Genomic DNA, 20701 nt, shown 5'->3' with positions numbered 1-20701 from the left:
TTGAGATCAGCCTTGGCAACTTAGGGAGACCCTGTCTCACAATGAAAAATAAAAAGGGCTGGAGATTTAGTTCAGTGGTAGAATGCCCGTGGGTTCAATCCCTAGTACCAAAAAAAAAAAAAAAAAGGCATGGACTCCAGAGCCAGGCTGTCTGGGTTTGAGTATTGCCTCTATTTCTTGCTACTTCTGTTAATTTGGTTAGCTTTCCTGACCACACACTGTTTCCTCAAATGGGAATGTAATAGTGCCAACTTGATAAGGGTTTTTTTTTTTTAGGATTAAATAAGATTCTTGGAACATTGCCTGGTGCACAGAGAAGTAATTTCATATTGGAAGATCAGATTCTGTCTAGCATCAGATGATACTATGCTATACTTCTTGCTTTGATGATGCCACAGTTAATTGATTCAGACAAATGCAGGATTAGAAGATGCTCCTTGTTCCTTCTGTATCTCTTGGATTATCTGATTTAGTCTTCAGTACAGTACTGAGTAGAGTTAGATTGGTATTTCTGTGGCTTCCTGGATTTTCTAAATTCTCAAATTCTACATGTAGACATTCTACACATGACCACAAGTACAAAAGAGTGGGTAATGTGCCTTTGAGATATTGATGCTTTGATGTCCACTAAGTGGTCTCACAGTAAGCCATTCTCTTTTGAGAGATTTTTTTAGCATTTCAGGGCTGCTGTTGGTTAGGAACTTTGGAAATCTTCTTTCTTTTTTGAAGAACTAGGGATTGAACTCAGGACCTTGTGCATACTAGGCAAGTGCTCTACCACTGAGCTATACTTGCAGCCCTTTATTATTTTGAAACAGGGTCTAAGTGGCCCATGCTGACCTCAAACTTGCTATCCTCCTGCCTGAGCCTCCTGAGTAGCTGAGATTACAGGCTTGTACCACAGAGCTGGTGGGAGTCACTTTTTGAAACCTTAGATAATAAATTTGAGAATGCCAGGAGCCTGTTTTTTTTTTTTTTTTTTTAAGGACATTTATTTCATTAGCAAAGTGATGTAATTGGAGGATTTCATTTTTAAAGACTTGAAAACACATCTGGTAGAATACAACATTGGAATTTAAAAAGAAATCTCTTATGCTGCCTCCATTTGGCTGCACCCCTTTTTTGGTACTGGGGATTGAACCCAGGTGCACTTAACTACTGAGCCACATCCCAGCCCTTTTTTATTTTTTATTTAGAAAAAGGATCTCACTAAGTTGCTTAGGGCCTTGTTAAATTGCTGGTGCTGGCTTTGAACTCGGTCTTCCTGACTCAGCCTCCTGAGCTGCTAGGGTTACAGGTGTGTGCCACTGCATCCTTGGCTTCCCTGGTTGCCTCTTGCTACTTAGCTATAGTAATATTTCTTCTTTTAAGAGCCCTTTTCTACCTTGATTCATTGGTATCTCCAGAAATGGAAATCTTCCTTTTGTTTGACTTGTTAGCTTTGCTAGTAGCCAAATCTTTGAAAGTACAGTTGTTTAAGCATTCAAAAATTTGGGACAATAAACAGATTCTCTTCAAGATTTCTTCTTTGCAAAGCCCCCCCTTTTTTTTTTCCTTTTTAAATTCATGAAAATATTTTTGTCATTGCAACTCTCATAGGGTTGGGAGTGCAAAATGGGTTTCAGGAAGATATAGCTAAGTGCAGTCAGGATTAGAAAATAATTCTTCTGCAGCCTTTGTTATGCTGAGTAACAAGTGACATTCTATGAAATACAAAGGGCCATATCAGTTCTTCGCCTATAGTGGACATGTCTCCTCCAGAGAGGTCCAGACCTGTATGTTTATTGTCACTGGCTTTGAGTTCTGTCAGTTTGGCCTTGTTGACTCTGGAATTGTGGAAGGCACAAGAGAAACATTGAGATTGTTGCAGATTGGACTGGTGGGCATGAGAGAGCCTGTCTGTGTTTCCTGAGTGTGGGACTAGGCCCAGAGAGATTTGTGGGCTAGCAGGAGAAAAGCCTTGGTTCTGTCTTCTTCCCAGTTGATCTTACTACTTTGGAGGGCAATTGCAAAAGATGCAGTAATGTCTTGAGCCAGTGCATTCCCCCTAAAGCTCCTTGATGACTATATGCAGTCGTTCAGATGTGCTGATATGTAGCATTTGAAATTAGCTGGAGACTCCAGTGGGCTGTGTGGCTCTCTGCTTTATTACACCCCCATCCCACAGGAGATCCTTTTGGTCTCTGAGCTTCAAGGTCTTCTCTACACCCTACTCTTAGTCTTTGTTCTTGGTTCTTGCTTTTTACTTTTGGTTCTGTATAGGTTTGCCCATAAGCTCACTGAAGGCCAAAACAAAGTAGCTCCTTTGCTGCCAGGCCAGTAATCATCCCAGGTGAACCAGGCAGGCATGTCCTGAGGAAAGTGTACCATAGGTGGGGTTACACCATAGAAGGAGTATGCAGAAATATGTCTCATCCTCTGTGTGAGGAGAAGCAGGACCAGCCTGGGTCTGCTTGTTGATTTATGGCTCCTGATGAAATCCTGTTCCCACCCTTCTCAGAATTAAGAAGCATATGAAATGTCTTCATACTACAGGGATGAAGGAGATGGGGCTTTTCTAGGGAAAAGGAGAGGACCTAGGCAGGCTGACAGAATTTAGCACAGAGCGTGATAACTTTATCACAGAGCCTGGGTGAGGATCTTAGGACCCAGCATGGGCCCTGTTTGGTGATGAGAGAAGAAGGGCCTTTATTGCCAGTGCAGTGAAGGTCAGGTGGAGGATAGGTTAAAGCCGTGCTGGCTCTGACCATATCCTCATGTTGGAGAGGGACTGGGGAAGCAGCTGGAATAGGTTTGGCTTCACTTCCTCACCCACTGCTTTTGTAACTACAGTACCCTCTCCCTGTGTTCCTAATGGTCAAGACTAAGGGGACTCATTCCCCTTTCCTTGAACATTAGCAACTTCAAGCCTGTTCTTACCATGTTCTTCCTATAACTAGAACCCTACTTCCTCCCACTTCTTTCATACTTCTTTGTATCCTTCAGCCTATTTCTGAATCAACTCCTCTGTGAGATTCACCCCTGTCTTTAACACTGTGGTTAACAGGATTGAAGAAAGGAGAGTAGGCTTCTGTTGTACTTTTTTGAATGGAATTAACAGGAAGTCCTAGTCCTGATCCTTTCTCTTGGGAGGATGTCCTAGAGGTTTTCCTGGCAGAATTCTAATGCCTAGAATCTTGACTCTTTTTGATTTGAGGGGATTGGGCAACTTGCTAAGACTTTGGGGAATTGCAGTGTTGGGAATCCTGAGTCCTTTGTCCTGCAAACCATGAAATACAAACCTTATAAACTTACTGCAAACTCTAATGACCCAGAGTTGCCAGGGTCACTGTGAGACAATTGGGTTTGGTGTTTTCATAATTAGCATTAAGTCTTTCAGCAAGTGTGTGATGACATAAGGTGAGTAGAGAGGGCAGTAGAAGGTATGTAATGACAGGGAGGGCTTTCTGGGGACAAAGTACTAGACTGGCTATGGACAGAAATTATCACATATATATTTGCCCGCACATCCCACCTTCATCGGCCTGTGAGAGAAAGGCAGTGACAGGCGGGAGCCATGTTTTGTCTGCTTTGGAAGGAAGGCAGAGCTCATCGTGCAGCACAAGTGCTTGGTGAGCTCCTGCTGAGTGCTGAATTTGTGCTGTTGCTAGAACTATGGCGGTTCCATGTGCTACCTGCTATGGTCAGGGAAGTCATTTTCCTGTTCTGGAATAAAGGTAAGAGGGCTCTTGACTCAGATTGGGATGGTAATGAAAGGCTTTTTCAAAGGAGAGAAGTCTATACCAAGATTTGAAAGCAGGTAGGAGTTAGAAGGAGTTAGTGGTCAGGGGCCACAAGATGGCACAGGAAGATTAAGAATGCAGTCTCTTGGGCCAGATGGCCTGGTCTGAGTCCTAGTTCTGCCATGAGTGTGTTGTGTAATTTTAAGCTAGTCCCCCAAACTATATGTCCTCAATCTTCATATCTGTAACAGTGGGATGGTAACATATGTACCACACAGGGTTGTGGTGAAGGTCAAGTGTTGCAATACTCATCACTATTCTTGTGTGGGGCTTAGAGCAGAGAGAGGAGAGTTAGTTTAGTGACCTCTCTCCTTCCCTTGGAACTTGCCATACACTTGCGTTGAAACTTTGGGAATCTAGTATACTGTATCCTCTAACTGATTTCCCCTTGCTCTGTGAATGAATGTGTGGTCTCCTCCACTTTGGGGGAGTGTGTTCAGAAGCTGGTGTTTCCAAAAAAGAAAAATGAAGTCTAGCCTTAGCCTGGGAACTCAGGGATTTAGGCTGAACATCACCAGAGGCACAGTTTGGGGAAGCATCTATAAAGGTGGGATTCTGCTAATGGGAGGCAGGTCCTCCTCACAGCTAAATTGTCAGAGTTGAGGAGGAGGAGGAAGAACAAGCTCTGCTGGAGTATCCAAGGATCAAAAGATGAAAGCAAAACAAACACTAGTTAATGAATCAAGGGGTTAAATGCATCTAAACAGGGAAGTCAAAGGTGTTAGGGGAGGATGTTAATTTTAAGTACAAGTTGTGGGAGAAGATGGGGATGCCAATAGCAGTCAGCCTCCTATTTGCCCATAGGACAGGAAATGACAGGCTGGTGAGGTGGTCCTTCCAGTGTGTTTGAGGGGAGAGGCTGGACAGGCAGCCAGAGCCCACATATTTTGCCCAGCCAATCTGTGGGAGACATGTTTGACAAGGGCTTCTTATTTCCCTGACCCACTCTGCAGGGTCCCCTGTGGTTATTAGTTGGCGTCAGGAATTCCATGGGGAGGCTGGAGGGCGTGGGAGGTTCTTAATTGATTGGGGAAGGGAGAAGAGTGGAGGAGCAGCTGGTGTCGGGGCTGTGTGGCCAGATTCCAGGGTTCATGGATCTGCTGGGGTAATTGGAGAAGGTGGGGTGATTGGAGAAACTGGAGTGAGAACTGTCTGTGATTTGATGTGTTTGGGGGTGGTGGTGCAAAGAACAGTTGTGAGTTCCAACAGAGATGGGTCTCAGATTTCTTTAGAGTGGCTTTCGCAAAGGAATCCATTCTTTGCTCTGTTGTTCTCTGTATCTTGTTGTTAGGCAGTTTAGAGGCTTTGCAGTTTGACTAGCCACTTTATGGCATTCAGAGAATTGGATGTCAGTAATGGCAGGCCTTGGCTTTGCAGGAATGGCAAAGATTGTGAATAATGGGATTAAGTGAGACAATATATATAAAAGTGTTGATTGAACAATCAGTGAAAGTATATTCCAATGGAAGGGATTATTGTAATTTTTTTAATATCAACATCTCTTTTCTGAGTTACTCAAAGCACTTAGTTAACATTAACTGATTAATCCACCATCCATTCTTGAGTGGGATGCTGGCATTCAGTTGTCCCCTTTGTATACAAGATTAGACTAAATTTTCCAGCACAGCCCCAGATCTTGAGTTTGCATCCCAAATATATGAAGTCTATATCTGGAGTTTAGATTTCTAAATGTGATGATTTCCTTATTTCTGGGAATAAAGAAGACAAGAGGAGAAAGGGAGGGATCATAAAAAGAAAATTTTCTTCATGAATAATTGGTCATGTCAGACAAGGGTGTCATAATCAGGGGTTTTAGTGACCCACCTGGAAGACTGATGTTCATTCTCCTCTGAGAAACTACAGAGATCCTATTGGGAATGAGACCTGCCATGGGCTGGAAAAGCAGAAGGCCAAGAAAAGTTGTTATGGGAAAAAGAATAGAGGAGCAAATAGGGCCCTGGCATATTTCTTAATTCTGCTCTGTTAAACTGGACATGTCAGGGGACCCGGAGCAGATTCAGTGGTGAAATCCCATGGGAATGTGTGCAGTAACCTCCCTGAGGGTCTGGTCCAAGCTAATTTTGCTGTAGAACAAGTACATAGCCCAGCTTGACAGGATGGGATTTAGGGAGAGGAACCTCATGCCAAACTTCCTAAGCCCATCAGCTTACCTGTGATTCTTCTGGAGGTTAGTCTAACTAGCCTAGAGTTAGTGGAGAGTCCTGTTTTGCTCACATAACCAGGTGAGGTCCTTTGGGGTCGTCAGGACTTTCCCCTAAGCCCATGTTTTTTAGCCTCTAGTCAAGGTTTAAAGAGCAGTTCCATTGTTACCTTGAGTGCTTTCTTGAACCAGGTCTTGAAGCCTGGAAGTAGGCGGAGGATGTGCTGAGTCAGGAAGCTGTTTCTTCCTCCAGTGGCAGCTATGCGAGCTCCCAGGCTTAAAATTCTAGAGATCTGAATGAGGTTTGAATATTTACATTTCTACTGTGTTCTTCTACTAAAAACTCAGTAGAGAAGTCAATAGAAATGCAGCAACAGCTGTTGCAGTCTGGAGACCACACTTTAATAACCACCAATTTACAGAATTCATGATTTACACAAACCTGTCTGACCTTTTTCAGAATAAATTTTGATAAGGTGGGACAGAGTGGTGGAATCTTAAACTCAGTGAAGAGAGAGGTGGTTCAGAATAGGAAGCTGCAAGTGGACCAACCTAATTTTAAAACTGGAAAAAGGCTAAATGATTAAGCAGGAATCTGGAAGATCAATCTCTTACCTTTTCAGGGTGATTTAGTCTTTGCAGACTATCCTAGAGAAAAGAGCCAGACATGATCAGCTCCTGGGCTAGCTAGGTCACCTTGGGCATTTCCTCCCTCTACTTACCTCTTTGGCAGCAGTGAGCTCTAAAAGACTGTATTTTAGGGAGCCTTTTCTCAGCTTTGTCTCTGTGGTATGAAGAACAGCAAGAGCCTGAGGTGGGATCCTAGGCATCAGCCCCAGCACTACCTCCAGTAAGTTCCTCACTTTGCTCAGGAGTGATGATCCTCTGGGCCCTGTAATACTAGGACGGTTTTTCCCCTCACAGGGTCAGGTTGCCTGTGACTTGCTTCTAATTTTTTAATTTTTTCTGTGAGAACTGTTGGTAAGCAGTACCAAATCAGAATTCTATCCAAAGACTGGCTTGCCAATTGTGAAACTACTTGTGCTGCTTTCCTAATACCTGCCTCTGTCACATCCCTGCCCCTTTATTCAAGATGATCATCACTTACTGCAAGGCTACACAGGCTGTTCAGGATGCCCAGGACCTGTTTCACAGTCTCTGCTGCCTGGCATAGTTTGGCTCTTGGTATGCCATGACAGAATAGGGGCTTGTATCCAAGTACCTCCTTTTCTTCCTGCACTACTTTCTCCCTTTGTAACTTGGTCCAGTTGTTTTCTGCTGCCTCCTCCTGTTCATCCTTACCCGCTTCTCCTTCCTCTGCACTCATCTTAATTCTTCAGCATTCTGGCAGAGCTGGCCAAGTGTGTGGAGTGTGTTAGGGATTGAGGCATGCAATCTTTGATAACCAAAGACCCCTGTGTAAGCCACCGGTGTAAAGGGTCCCTCAGTCTTCTTTCCCTTCTCTTTCCTGCCCACTTCATCCAGGGTAGCTGTGAGTTACAGAATGTTTTGTTCTGGGAGAGTTTCCTGTTCTGCAAGTCAAGTTTGATCCCATTTTCTGCGTTTATTTCCTGCTAGAACCTGACAGTGTTTGTACTGGCAAGCTAAAGGACTCCTCGCTTGGAGGGAATTAGCAGGCTCTGCCTCAGAACCATTGTCTGGCCTTGTCTTTCTTGCCTGTGTCTGAGGGGGCAAAAGGAAAATCTCCCAGTCATCATTAATTGTCACTTAGCCTCTCTGATCCAGCCTGGGCAGCTTTGAGGCAGCTCAAGCAGTGACTAGTTTGAGATCTTTGTTGAAACAGGGAAAGACTGAGATTGTTTTAATTCATTTTAAGTAAAAGCATGGGCCTTTTGATGATTCCATTAATTTCCTTCCTCATGAACACCCTCCTGTTAGCAGTAATTTGAAATCCTAACTGTTCTTTACTTCCCCCACCACTGTGCTTTAATCTGAGAGAGCTGGATATTGCACTCTGCTGCTTCATTTACTGCAGAATGGTTTGAAGCCGATTTTAATGTCTGGCTTCGGCAGTATTTCCAGTAGCTGAGACTGTTCCTGTGCTTAAGTTCATGCCCACCTGGGTTCTCAGTCTTACTTGCCTTGCTCCTTCCTGTACTATTGCTTGGTTCTTGGTATGCTTGAGAAGTGGTGACAGGGGTGTGAAAACTCTTTCTTGTTCCGTGTAGTATATGTGCAAGCTTTGCATCACCCTTTTTTGGTGGGGAGGGAGGTATTAGGGATGAAACTAGGGTTGCTCTACCACTGAGTTACAAACTCAGCCCTTTATTATTTTTTATTTTGAGTCAAGGTTTTGCTAAATTGCATGAACTTTTGATCTTCCTGCCTCAACTTCCCAAGTAGCTGAGATTGCAAATGTGTGCCATTGTGCCAGCTTCACCCCCTGTATTTCTCACCCAGTATTATAGATCATCCAGGGTTTCCCTGTCACTTAGTACGCTGGTACTAAGTATGCCCCTAGTACCTCCTCTGGGCCTGGGTAGGAATGCAAAGGCCTAAGCAGGTGAGCTTCCAGTAGAGCAGTAACTACACAGAGACCTGGGCCTTGTTGTCCCTGGGCTGTCTTTCTGTGATTCATGGTTGCAACTCTTGTTTTCTTGTGTTTTTTTCCTTTCTTGACTCTAAAAAGGAATAAATAATATGAACCATCTCTTGAAGCCTGAGAAATAACAGATAATAATGGTTGTGATTGCTAACCAGTGACAATTGACAGGATGTAATTGACATTGACAGTTGACAAAACTAGAACAGGAACCTAGGTCCTTCTGTTGCAAATCAAATACTTTTGGTACTATGTTGTTCAGTTGGTTTGGTTTGTTTTTAACACTGACTTCCCATGCCATTGTCTATAGAATTGTTTCAGCCACTTAAGTGTTAAGAACTCCATTATGTATGCACTAGGCCCTTTGCCAAAAAGGAAGGATTTACAGTCTAAAGAATGGGGGGTTCAAAGACTGTACATTTTAGTACCCTGTAAGTTGGTAGGTACTGAATGACTTCTATCTAGGGAAGGCTTCCAGAAGAGCTGAGACTTAAAATTTGGGCCTGATCTGAAAAAAACAAACAAGGGAGAACTAGGAAGGAAAGTTTTGGTTAGTATTTAATTGGGTACAGAAAAGGTACTGAGGTTTGGTTCTTTTATCACACTTATAAGACCATTCTCTTTAGGGTGATGCCTCTCCATCTTGCCTTTATTTATTTATTTTTTTAGGTACTGGCAATTGAACCCAGGGGTGCTTAACTATTGAACCATATCCCCAGCCCGTACCCACCCCCCACACTTTTTTTGAGACAGTGTCTCACTAATTTAGGGCCTTGCTAAGTTGTTGAGGCTGGCCTCCAACTTGTGATCCTCCTACCTCAGCCTTCCCATTGCTGGGATTGTACAGGTGTGCTCTACCACACTTGCTTTACTGTGCTTTTAAAATCTGATTCTCATACCTTATGCCCATGAAGAACCATTCAGTAGATCTGGGGTACACCAGCAATCTGCATTCTTTCAAAGTTTTTTAATATTATGAAAGCCTCCTAGCACCTCAGTTCTAAGTAGAAGAAACCAGGTGTACAGATTTCATTTGTTCCTTTCAAAGGCAGAAACTGTTTGTTCAATCAACTGTTCCCATAGTTACGTGGCAGATGGTGAAGGTGGTCCATGCTGAGACACACTGTAATCCAAGGGCATTCTGGTGCCTTTCATGTTACAGGAAGCATTAGGGATTAGGATTCGAGTTTACCACAGAAGTCCTGCTTCTGAGTCCTGATTGGGTTTATGGTGAAACCAAGGAGGAAAGCAGGAGTGGGTAATAAAGGATATATGTTAAGTTGACTGACAAGCCAGGTCAGTCTGACTGCCAACTTGACTTGAAGGTTGGTGGTGAAGCCATTGAAGCTGAGTGCCTTTGGACAAAGTTGTGGCCTGCTCAAAATTACTTATGTTATTCCAGCAGTTTAAAAAAGTGTTTTTTACAGATACTGTTTGTTGGCTTAGCTTTCAGATGAGTGTGTTTGGAGAGGGGGCAAGTGAGTGGGTAAAAACAGGTCTATCTATAACATTTAGCAGCCTTGATGAATTTCAGTTTTTCTGTCTGTATTTTGAGACCAAGTAGGATCTAGGGTGGTTGTCAAGATTAGAAAATGATTACCAAGTTACCAAATATGTTTTTTTTTTTTTAGTTGTAGTTGGACACAATATCTTTAATTAATTTATTTATTTTTATGTGGTGCTGAGGATCAAATCCAGGGCCTCGCCCATGCTAGGCAAGCACTCTACCACTGAGCCACAACTCCAGTGTAACAAATTACGTTGTTAAGAAACGATTTGCCTTAGTTTGGGGGGCATTGTAAAATAACATAGATGAAAAGAACACTTAAATGTGTAGCATAGTTTAAGTAATAATCACTTTAAATGTCACTTCAATTTCAGTTTTTTTTTATGAAAAACATTTTTAAAATATACAGATTAGAGTTTGGCACAGTGGCAATGCCTGTAGTCCCAGCACTAGGGAAGCTGAGGATAATTTGAGTCTAGAATATTGGGGCTAGCTGCAGCAAAAGAGCCAAGACCCTGTCTCAAAGAAAAAAAAGACAACAAGCTGGATGTAGTGGCACACACCTGTACTCCCAGTGGCTTGGGAGGCTGAGACAGGAAGATTTCGAGTTCAAAGCCAGCCTTAGCAACTTAGCAAGGCCCTAAGCAACTCAGCAAGACCCTCTCTCTAAATAAAATATAAAAAGGGCTGGGAATGTAGCTCAGTAGTTAAGTGCCCTGGGTTTAATCCCTGGTACCCCCCCCAAAAAGTCAACAGACCCATATAATCATACCTGAATATTTGCCACCCAGATTTAATATTTTGCCATATTTGTTTCAGATCTTTTCCTTCACAAATAACCAATATCCTAAGTTGATATGCATCCTTCCAATTGTGTTTCTATATTTTTGCATACTTAAAATATACATGTTTTAAAATGTAGTGACCTTCCATAGATCCTTTTCACTCAACATTGTTTTTGAGATTTGGCCATGTTAAATGTTTATTTAACAAAGAGTGCAGCATTCCATTGATTATTTATTATATAATTATAATATTGAAACTATATTTAAGCTAGGTGCGGTGGCATATACCTGTAATCCTAGTAGCATGGGAGGCTGAGGCAGGAGGATTGCAAGTTCAAAGCCAGCCTCAGTAACTTACCTGAGCAATGTTAGCAAGACCTGTCTCAAAATTAAATATAAGAAAGGGCTGGGATGTGGCTCAAAGGCTAAGCACTCCTGAGTTCAATCCCTGGTACCTCAAAAAAAACCCAAAAAACCTATGTGCGCACACACACACACACACACACATACATACATACATATATTTAATTATAGTTCCTAGTTATAAATTATAACTTACAATTATATATTATGATATAATCATTCTCATTGGTGGCTATATAGGTGACTCCAGTTTTTCACCGTTACCAGAAATGCTGCAAAGAACAGCCTGTACATGTGTCATAATCATGTGTACGGAACTCCTGTGGCATATATCCTTAGCAACAGAGTTGCTGGGTTGTTGGAAATGCACAATTTCAACTTTTTTGCATTTATGCCAAATAGCTCCCCAAAGTAGTTGTACCAACTTACACTACTACTGATGTTTAAGAAATTCTTATTTCTCCACATGCTTTTTGTTGGCAGCTGGTATTATTAGATATGGATTTTTTCCTGTCTGATGGACAGGAAATGAAATCTCCATGGAGCTTTAATTTTGTATTTCATTGGTTATCTCTTCCCAATTTGTAGACTAACTTTTTTTATGACAGTGGTTCTCAGTGGTCCCTAAGATCCTTTCAAGGCATTAACAGGGTTCAAACAATTTTCTTATTGACATTAAGATACTGTTTGCCCATTTTTTCACTTTTTCTTTTATGATTTGTTTTATTTAATTTACAGAGGCTGTATGATGTCATGATCTCTCTAATGTTAATGAATTTAAAGAGACAGTCTCGCTGAATTGTATAGGCTGACTTCGAGGTCCTGGCTCAAGCATTTCTCCTGCCTCAATCTCCCAAGTAGCTGGGACTATAGCACATACTACCACAACTGGGATATTTTTCTTTTTCTTTTTCTTCTTGGTACTAGGGATTTGATCCAGGGGTGCTTTACCACTGAGGTACATCCCCAGCCTTTTTCACTTTTTATTTTGCAACAGTGTTGCTAAATTGCTCAGACTGGCCTCGAACTTGCAATCTTCCTGTCTTAGCATTCTGAGTCATTGGGATTACTAGGGTGTGTCACTGTGCCCAGTTGGCATCTATAAAAAAGATACACATAAATATTTTTTCACAGTGCTGCGAATTTATAATTTTTAATAGTTTAAAGAACCCTGAAAGGCTGGGGCTGTAGTTCAGTGTCTACCGCCTCACATGTGTGAGGCACTGGATTCAATCCTCAGTACCACATAAAAATAAGTAAAGATTAAAAAAAAAAAAAAATCCTGAGAACAAAGTGTTTTTCACCACTGCTGTTTTGCATTGTTAATTTTATTAATATTTTTTTGTCTCCTTTAAAACATTCCTATCCCAAATTCATAAAGACTGGTTTTTATCTTTTCTTTCTTCTTCTTCTTCTTCTTTTTTTTTTTTTTTTGGTACCAGGGATTAAACCCAGAGGCACTTAACCACCACATCCCAGACCTTTTTTATTTTTTTATTTTGAGACAGGGACTTACTAAGTTGCTGAGGCTGGCTTTGAACTTAAATCCTACTGCCTCATCCTCCCGAATTACAGATGTGTGCCACTGCCTCTGGCTTTTATATTTTTCTTGAGAAATGTTAGAATGCATTTTTTATGGTTGGCACCTGCCATTTCTCAGGCCCTTCAGCCACTAGGAATAGTTTGTGTATGTGTGTTACTGAGGATTGATCCCGGAGCCTGCAAGCTAGGCAAGGTCTCTACCCTCTGAGTTACACCCCCAGCCCAGGAATAATTTTAAAATTTTATGCTTTCTCAAAAAACACTCTAGAGCCTATCCTTATAATATAAATTTTCTTTTTGGTGGGGAATGGTAGTAGGGTAGGCACAGAGTTAACCATGTTCTCCAGACCATCTTTGTTTGTGAGAGTCTCCAAGCATTTTATGGAATATAGCAGTCTCTCCTTGAGATGTTGTATGCCCACAATTTGGTCCTTGGGTTCACTGATTTTGCAACTTGCTGTCCAGAGGTCTAGAACCTACCATCGACAGGGATTGCATAATCAAATCCCTTCTCCAAGGTCCCCAGTTGCCACTTCACACCCTAGTTACTGGAGAGGCATTAGTACTCTTACTGTTGGTGGTGTCTGTGCTCAAGTGTGTGGGTGGGCAGGCAGACATCAACTGTTAATTGCAGACAAAGATATAAATTGATGGCCCCCTCCAAAGAAAAATAACATTGCTGATATCCAAGAGCTCGTCATCTCTCATTGGTTTTCTTGTCGCCAGTATCTTCTCCATCCCTCTCCACAAAACTGCCTTCTGTGGTGCTGCCAGAACAATTCAACATCTCAGACTTGTCATGATACAAACAAAAGAAAACATAGTCAGTTCTTACTGTGAGACTTGTGGTAAGGTCTGTACTGTGTAGGAACATGATCTTAGCTGTACTTTCAGTTTTCTACCCAGGCACTTATTGTTCCCTTCCTCTACCATGGTATGTGCCCCCTGTGCTTTGCTCGTGCTGTTCCCTTCAACTCCATTGTTGCTCCCCAGTTGTCTGCTGGGGAGCTCCTTTTTGTCCCTCATATCCCACTGAACTCAACAAGTGTGAATTCTGAAAGGACGATTCCCTTAGTCTCTTCACTGACTCAGCCTTTCCAATTAAAATGAAGCCTCAGAGTTAATTTCTGTCTTTGTTTCACTTGTAGCTTTGTTAGAGGAAGAAAGCTGACACATCTCTACCCATTCCCGCAAGTTCCTTCCCCATAAATTCTATTTAAAGGACTGGCCCCTGTCATATGCAGCCCAATTCTTTAGTGGCTAAAAGAGAAGGGGATTTCTTTTTTAGTGGTCAAGGAGCTGATATACACATGGTAATAAATTGTCTCCCAGCACATCTTGCCTGCGGGGAGAGAATGCACTGAACAGACTGAGGAAAACACCTAGTCTTTTCCCTTCCCCACCACCAATTCACTTATTGCTCATTTAGAAAAATAATAAAAAGGCATCTGGCATATTTAAAAAGTGGTGGATGAGTTGTATAGACTTCAGTGTTGCCCGTAGAAAGATCCTGCTTGGGGAAAGAACTCTAGATGGTGCTCGTTTTTCTCCTGTTACCCCACCCCGCCTCATGTCTCCACTTTAGCAGCCTAAAAAAGCAAAACTTTATAAGCCCTGGAAATCTGTTAAGCATGCAGATTAGGCCAGTTAACTTAAATTTTTTGAAAGAGCTTTATAGCAGAAATTCACATGAAAATGGAGAAAGAAGGCTCCTGTTTGAGTGGTCACAGGCTAAGTGGCTTCAGTAAGAAGGTGGGCTAGAGAAGGGGAGGGCCCTTCAGGGGAGTTTGTGGAAAACTGTAACCTTCATTTCAAAGAAAGAATTAGCTTTTTTGAGCATCTTTTCTTAGTTCTTGAGAATGGTAACCATAATATAGGTGGGGAAAATAAGATAATGAAAGGAGGGAAAAGTTACCACTCAATGTCACTGTGATCAGGGAAAGGCAAGGATTTGATCTGTTACACTCCACCGTTTAGTCCGCTCAAAACAGTCTTGATGGAGAAGGGTATATGCCTAAGAAGTGTGGTCTGAATCTTTATGAATGCTGTGTTGCTGGGTTAAATTCTGTGTTGACTGTTATTGAAACATAGATCTTCCTGTGGACATGGACCTGAGAAAAAAATCTCCTTTATGGGTGGTGTTTTTCTTGCTTTCTGCTTGAAGAGTACTGCCAGTGTTGCTATAATATTCAGTTAGTAGTGGTTTTAAAAGTGAAATATGAGGAATAGATATGCCTTGCATTTTGAGTGGAATGCTATGAATTTTCTCCTTCTGCCCTAGTTAGCATTTGTTTCCTATTCTGAAACTCAGAAAGCTGGTACATTTCCACTCCTTCTCGTACAAGTTATTTCCCCATAAATTCTATTTAAAGGATTGACCCCTGTCATTTTGCAACCTATTTCTTTAGTAGTTACAAGAAAAGGGAATTTCTTTTTTGTGGATGTAAACATCCTAATAAACTGCCTCAGCGTATCTTGCCTGTAGGGAGGGCATGCAGGGAAGATATATGTGAGAAAACAAACCTTATAATCAAACCCAATATATGAAATATAATTACCCCTCCCCCCTTTTTTAATGAGAGTGGTTATTACAAAAGGATTTTACCATTTTCCAATGGAGTCACTACAATTGTGTTTATTTATTTATCAACTTACTTATTTTGTGGTGCTAGGGGTTGAGCCTGGGGCCTCATGCATGCTAGGTAAGCAGTCTACCACTGAGCTACATCCCCAGCCCTATGCAGTTGTTTTTAAATAACAAGTGCTCTGGTGTATCTAAAATGATTGCATTTGCACCCAACTTTTTAGATCACATCTGTCATGAAAAATGAAGCAGGGAGCTCAACTCCCGGGGGCACCTTGGACAGTATCAAATGCAGCATTTGATGGAGCTGGAACTCTGACATCTAGAGTTCCACATCTGTCCTATGGAGCCGCCTCCATTCCCCTGCAGCCTCATCTCTCCTCACAACAATCTTTGCCAGGGATGAAGGGCCTGGATAGGAATTCCTTTCTCTGTACCCTGGCAGGGCTGTTCTGTTTGTTTTCCAAGAAGACTTTTTTGTACTTGGGGGATTTTTTTCTTTCCTCTTATGGGAAGTTGCTTCATCATTTCCCAAAAATATACTGTACCTCTTGTTTAAACAGGGTGTCCTTCAAGAGCTCTAGAGCCTGCAGCAGGGGTGGGGTGTTGTGAAATCCTTTGTTCAGTCCTTTGATGCAAGCTGGAATGTGGGCTCTGTAGGCAGAAGTCTCAGAGTTTGCCAGAACTGGATCATGAGTGGAGAGCACGGAGAAAGGACTCCTGAGAAACAAGAGCTAAGGTCTTTTTAAGCATTTGGATTCTCCATGCTATGAAAAATTTAGCCCATTTGGATACAGTCTGCATCAGGTATTTGTCCAGCGTCTTAAATGTGCCCAGAATGGTGAAAGTGGGTGCTCTGCCTTTTTGAGGAATTTGTGGTGGCACTCTGGAGAGGTAAGACCCACTCACATTTAGAAACAGTGAGCGTAGTGTTGCACTAGATTGCTTTAGTTCTGAGATAAAGGAAATTCCTATCAAAGAGGGCACTGTGTCCATCCTTGTATTTGGGTTGTATTTGACTTGGTGGAAGAAGAAGGGGAGGATATTGAGGGAGAGGAGGAAAAGAAGAGCTGAGAAGAGCCGGAAGACTGAGCGAAGGCCAGTGGTGGTAGATTTGTGGAACTGGATGTTGAAGAAATGGAAAAAGCCAAAGTGCAGAGAGACATATCCAGCAGAAACACTGAGATCAATAAGGAAACTGACAGCCTTTACAAGATTCTGAAAAGAAAGCATCTTGAGGAAGATGTATTCTCAGGGATGATGAGACTAGGAAGGTAAATTGGAATATGCCTCCGGGTGGGCAGCAGGAGGGAGCCCCAGCTCTGTCCATATCTTGGAAGGAAGGCATGCAGTTAGGCACTGGAAAGGTGTAGCCTTGTGGAAGGCTGCTGCTTTTGTCTTTTGTTTTGGGTGAGCATGGTCTCACAGTGGCTGTGTCAACTTCTCTGGCAGGGACCTAGCTTCCTCTGAGGCCAGAGGTTGTGCTGGCTGAGTAGGATAAGCTGTTGGGCACCACCCTCACAAAAGCTGTGACCAGGTCTGGTTCCAAGTGGAAGTGACATCTCCTGGTGGGTCCAGTGGGGTCCAGCATAATTATGTCATTGTAGAATGAGATTTGCCAGGGATTGCTGCCTACGTACATGCTAGTGATATCAGTCACCTCCAATCTAGTGAGCAGTAAGAGTGCTGTTTCCTCAAACCCTTGCCAGTGTTCAGGGGCATTACTTTCCCCTTGTGCCATGTACCACCTTGAAATTTTAAATAAGAAATTTGGGTAATTTTGCATTGTGAGTAAAATAAAAGAGAATCAGTCAAAAGTATCCTTCTTTAACAGAGTATCTCACAGTTGCTCTTGGTAAAAAATGGATATTGGGAAAATAAATTTTTATTGAGAGAGTTTATCAGTGAAAACAAATAAGTATAAACATATTATTCTTACCCCAAGATCTATTAATTTCCCATAGAAGTGGTGAAAGTAAATAATGCCAGCCGGAGGCACTGCCCACAGAAAGTGAATGACAGTTTCAGTTCTGGCTCTTGTGCCTGGGCAGGGTTGCCACTCCCAACAGACCCACCCCAGGTGCCTGGCACAGACCCAAGCATGGCCTGTAGCCCTGGGAAGTGAGTGGATCCTCTTTGGGGATCAGCCCAGCTTGTTGCCAGGCTGGGGTGCAGAACAGGCCAAGGCTCTGCTGCTAGCTATTATATTCTTTGCTAAGGAGTTTGGGGCTCTCATAGTAGAAGAGATAGGTGCTAAGGAATAGCGTTAACATTCACCTTATTACTGCCTTTAATGAAGACCAGGGCTTTCTTCCCCTTGTCTTAAAAGTTGCTGTTTAGATTGCTGGTAGACCATTCCAAGGTATTTGTTACCATCTAGTAACAGGGTGTCCCCCTAAAACATGCTTGACTTTTAGTGGCTTTGTCTGCATTGTGCAGAATTCCCAGTGGAACTTTTTAGTTTTCTCTTTCTGAGCCACGAAGATTGAAGATTCTTGGGAAGTGTTGAGGGAGAAAGCCTCTGGTCCAGAGTTCAGAATCCATTGCTCTGTAGCATCCGTGCCTTTGGTAGATGGCTTCCTTTGGCTTTGCAGGAGATTGACTGCAAGTACAAATGGATTGGCCCTAGAGTAGTATGGGAGGCACCTTGATTCTGTTTACTATAGGCCAAGTTGATTCTGGTTGGGAAGGAACTGTTCTGCTATTGATGTTATTCCACTGCATGATCTGGCTGGAGGCATCTGCAAAGAGTTTTTAGGGCCCTGATTGCAGGTTTGATAGATCATTTCCATCAACAGGGTATAGGGGCTAAGGAAATAGGGATGAACTGTCACCCTGAGTAAGAGGCTCATGCAGGTACCAACTAGCTTGACTTCCCTCAGTGCAGTGCTGAAAACTTCTGGGCTTTGGATACAGGCCTGGCTTCTGTGAAACATGGGTGTGTGTATGAATGCCACCAATAATTTGTCTTGGACATGTTCCTCATTTGCATGTGGGCCTCTGTAAGAATATATTTCCTGTAGGGTCACCAAAATGATTCTGGGCCTTTGGGTATAGGGAAGTGAGGGGCCAAGGACCCTAAATTTAGTAACCTTGAGGCAATTCTAAGGCAGCATGGAACAGTCTACTTCTAAACATTTGTCTTAGGAACAACCTGTACTGTGGTGCATTGTAAATTGACACCCAGTCAACTTTGTATAACGAATTTGGACTTTTGTATGGCAGCTGAGGAAAAAAAACTCTTAAGTGGTTGTGAGGTGTGGCTGCCACCCAGCCAGTGGTACACTCTGAGCAATGCTATCTGCTCCATTTGTGTCACATCAGGGACTTGGATCATGGGACCTTTATTTTGAAAGGCTGAGTTGAAACAGAAAAATGAAATTTCTGATAGTAGTTATAAGAAGGGTAGGTCTTTTAAAGATGACATAATTGAGAGATTTTGGAATTTGTTGAGCATGGGGATGTATATAGGATACTCATTGACCAGTTTACTAGCCCTACTCAGCTATGAAGAAGAAAAACACAATGAAAGAAAAATGTCAGACAGGGACTGGGGTTGTGGCTCAGCCATAGAGCGCCCACCTTGCACGGGTGAGGCCCTAGGTTCGATCCTCAGCACCACATAAAAATAAATAGATAGATAGATAGATAAAGGATATTGGGTCCAACTACAACTAAAAAATAAATATTTTAAAAAAGAAAAATGTCAGACATGCTTAGATTACAGTGTTTTAAGTGACAGGATGTAAGCTGGGCCTAGTGGCGCACACCTGTAATCTCAGTGACTTAAGGAGGCCGAAGCAGGAAGGTCGCAAGTTCAAGGCCAGCCTCAGCAACTTAGCAAGACCCTGTTTCAAAACAATATTTTTAAAGGGATGGAGGTGTGGCTAAGTGGTAAAGTACCCCTGGTTTCAGTCCCCAGTAAACACACACACACACACACATATGGGTGGGGGGGGGCAGGATATTTTAGACATTTTGTGTTTTGGGTTTTTTTCTTCGTATACAAGCTTCGTATAGTGTATAAATCTACTGTTTGACTTTGAGGGATCTTTTCAGGGTAGTGAAGAGTCTTCCTGGAACATGCTCTGTTGTGGCTAAAAGGTGTGTAAAAATAAACCCTCTTTATAAATTCAAAAGACTATTCCATAACTCTGAGTCTCTTCTCTGGAATACATTACATGTTGACCTAGGATCTCCATGTATTGATGTCCCCCTCCATTGCTTCTGTTATCTTTATTCCACCTAGATACCTTTATATGTCTAAGTGGTTTTAAGCTGTGAGATGAACTTTATTTAAAAGGCTGGCCTGAGATGGGCACAGTGGCACATGCCTATAATCCCAGGCTGAGGCAAGAAGATCAGAGGTTCAGGGCCAGCTCTGTAGCTTAATTGAGACCCTGTCTCAAAATAAAAAATAAAAAAGACTGGCAATCTAGCTCAATGTTAAAGTGCTCCTGGGTTCAATTCCTAATACCCAACCCCCGAAATAAAAAGCCTGCCTGCTCAAACATCGCTAGCCTTCTCTAACTGGTAAAGCCTCAAGTTTGGGGAGTTAAAAGAAAATCACCACCAAAAAGTAAACCAGCTGTTAAGACTATGAACTTTTTCATATTCTCTAGTCGTAGTCCCTTACTTTTAGGTACAGAATTATTATGTATGTGCTTTAAACAACACAGATTTTAGGAAAAACGAACTGACATCCCACACCGGGATACCGTTATAATAGAAAAGAAAAAAAATCTGTAATTATAGCAGGCCTCTTTCATGCCTGGCTGGCCACTGCATGGAGTTGATAAGCATACAGAATCTTTCATATTGCTGTTACAACATGTTAATTAAGAGAATTCAGCTGTGGCACCAGCTGGGGATGTCTGGCTTTGTGGAAGATTGCAATTAGATGCTTTATTTTCTATTTTCTTTTTCCCCTTTCAACTTTGGTGGAATGCCTTTGAGTAGGGGCTTTTAGTCTCAGCAGTATAAATACTTTAATGTGCCTAATTATGTAATCATACAATTATACTCCTCTGTGTACATACACATCATTTTATGGATTCTTATCCCTCTTCTAATACATGAAACATTTAGCCTGCTTTTTGGTTGGAGCCAGACTCCTCTGTGCATTGCAGAGGTAGTTAGTGACTTTCTCTCTGATTATGTCCTGCCCTTCTTGTCTCCAGCTCTCCTCCTAATGGGCGTCTCCTTTATCTCCCGAATAATTAGCATCTCAGTACTTTCTTAGCAAAGTCAAGGTAATTTATAAACGATTGGATTTTATAATACTCTTTCCACTAATTTGCAAATGTAGTCTTTCAAAGTGTACAGTATAATTTTTCCCAGTCCTCTATTTCAGGCAGGCATAGAGCATGAGCCTGGATGTGAGCTCTGCATGCAGGCACAATGCAACCCATTGA

The 20701-nt window shown here is 42.2% G+C and overlaps 1 protein-coding gene and 1 long non-coding RNA gene across 3 annotated transcripts in view; one reads left to right on the top strand and one right to left on the bottom strand.

Moving 5' to 3' along the window:
• Susd6 (sushi domain containing 6) overlaps window positions 1–20701 on the top strand; it is a 105293-nt gene that overhangs the window by 58166 nt on the left and 26426 nt on the right. The gene's annotated exons all lie outside the window — the stretch shown is intronic.
• Window positions 5620–20701, bottom strand: part of LOC139704696 (uncharacterized) — an 84144-nt gene continuing 69062 nt past the window's right edge. The window contains exons 2-3 of the long non-coding RNA XR_011706618.1: window positions 6114–6236; window positions 5620–5676 (exon numbers count right to left, since the gene is read on the bottom strand). This is a non-coding gene — a long non-coding RNA (uncharacterized lncRNA). The remainder of the gene's footprint in view (window positions 5677–6113; window positions 6237–20701) is intronic.

The sequence above is a fragment of the Marmota flaviventris genome, chromosome 2 (assembly GCF_047511675.1).
Source record: "Marmota flaviventris isolate mMarFla1 chromosome 2, mMarFla1.hap1, whole genome shotgun sequence".
In the NCBI taxonomy this organism is placed as follows: domain Eukaryota; kingdom Metazoa; phylum Chordata; class Mammalia; order Rodentia; family Sciuridae; genus Marmota; species Marmota flaviventris.
Note: the sequence above shows the minus strand (reverse complement) of the source record. Positions and strands in the feature narration are given on the sequence as shown.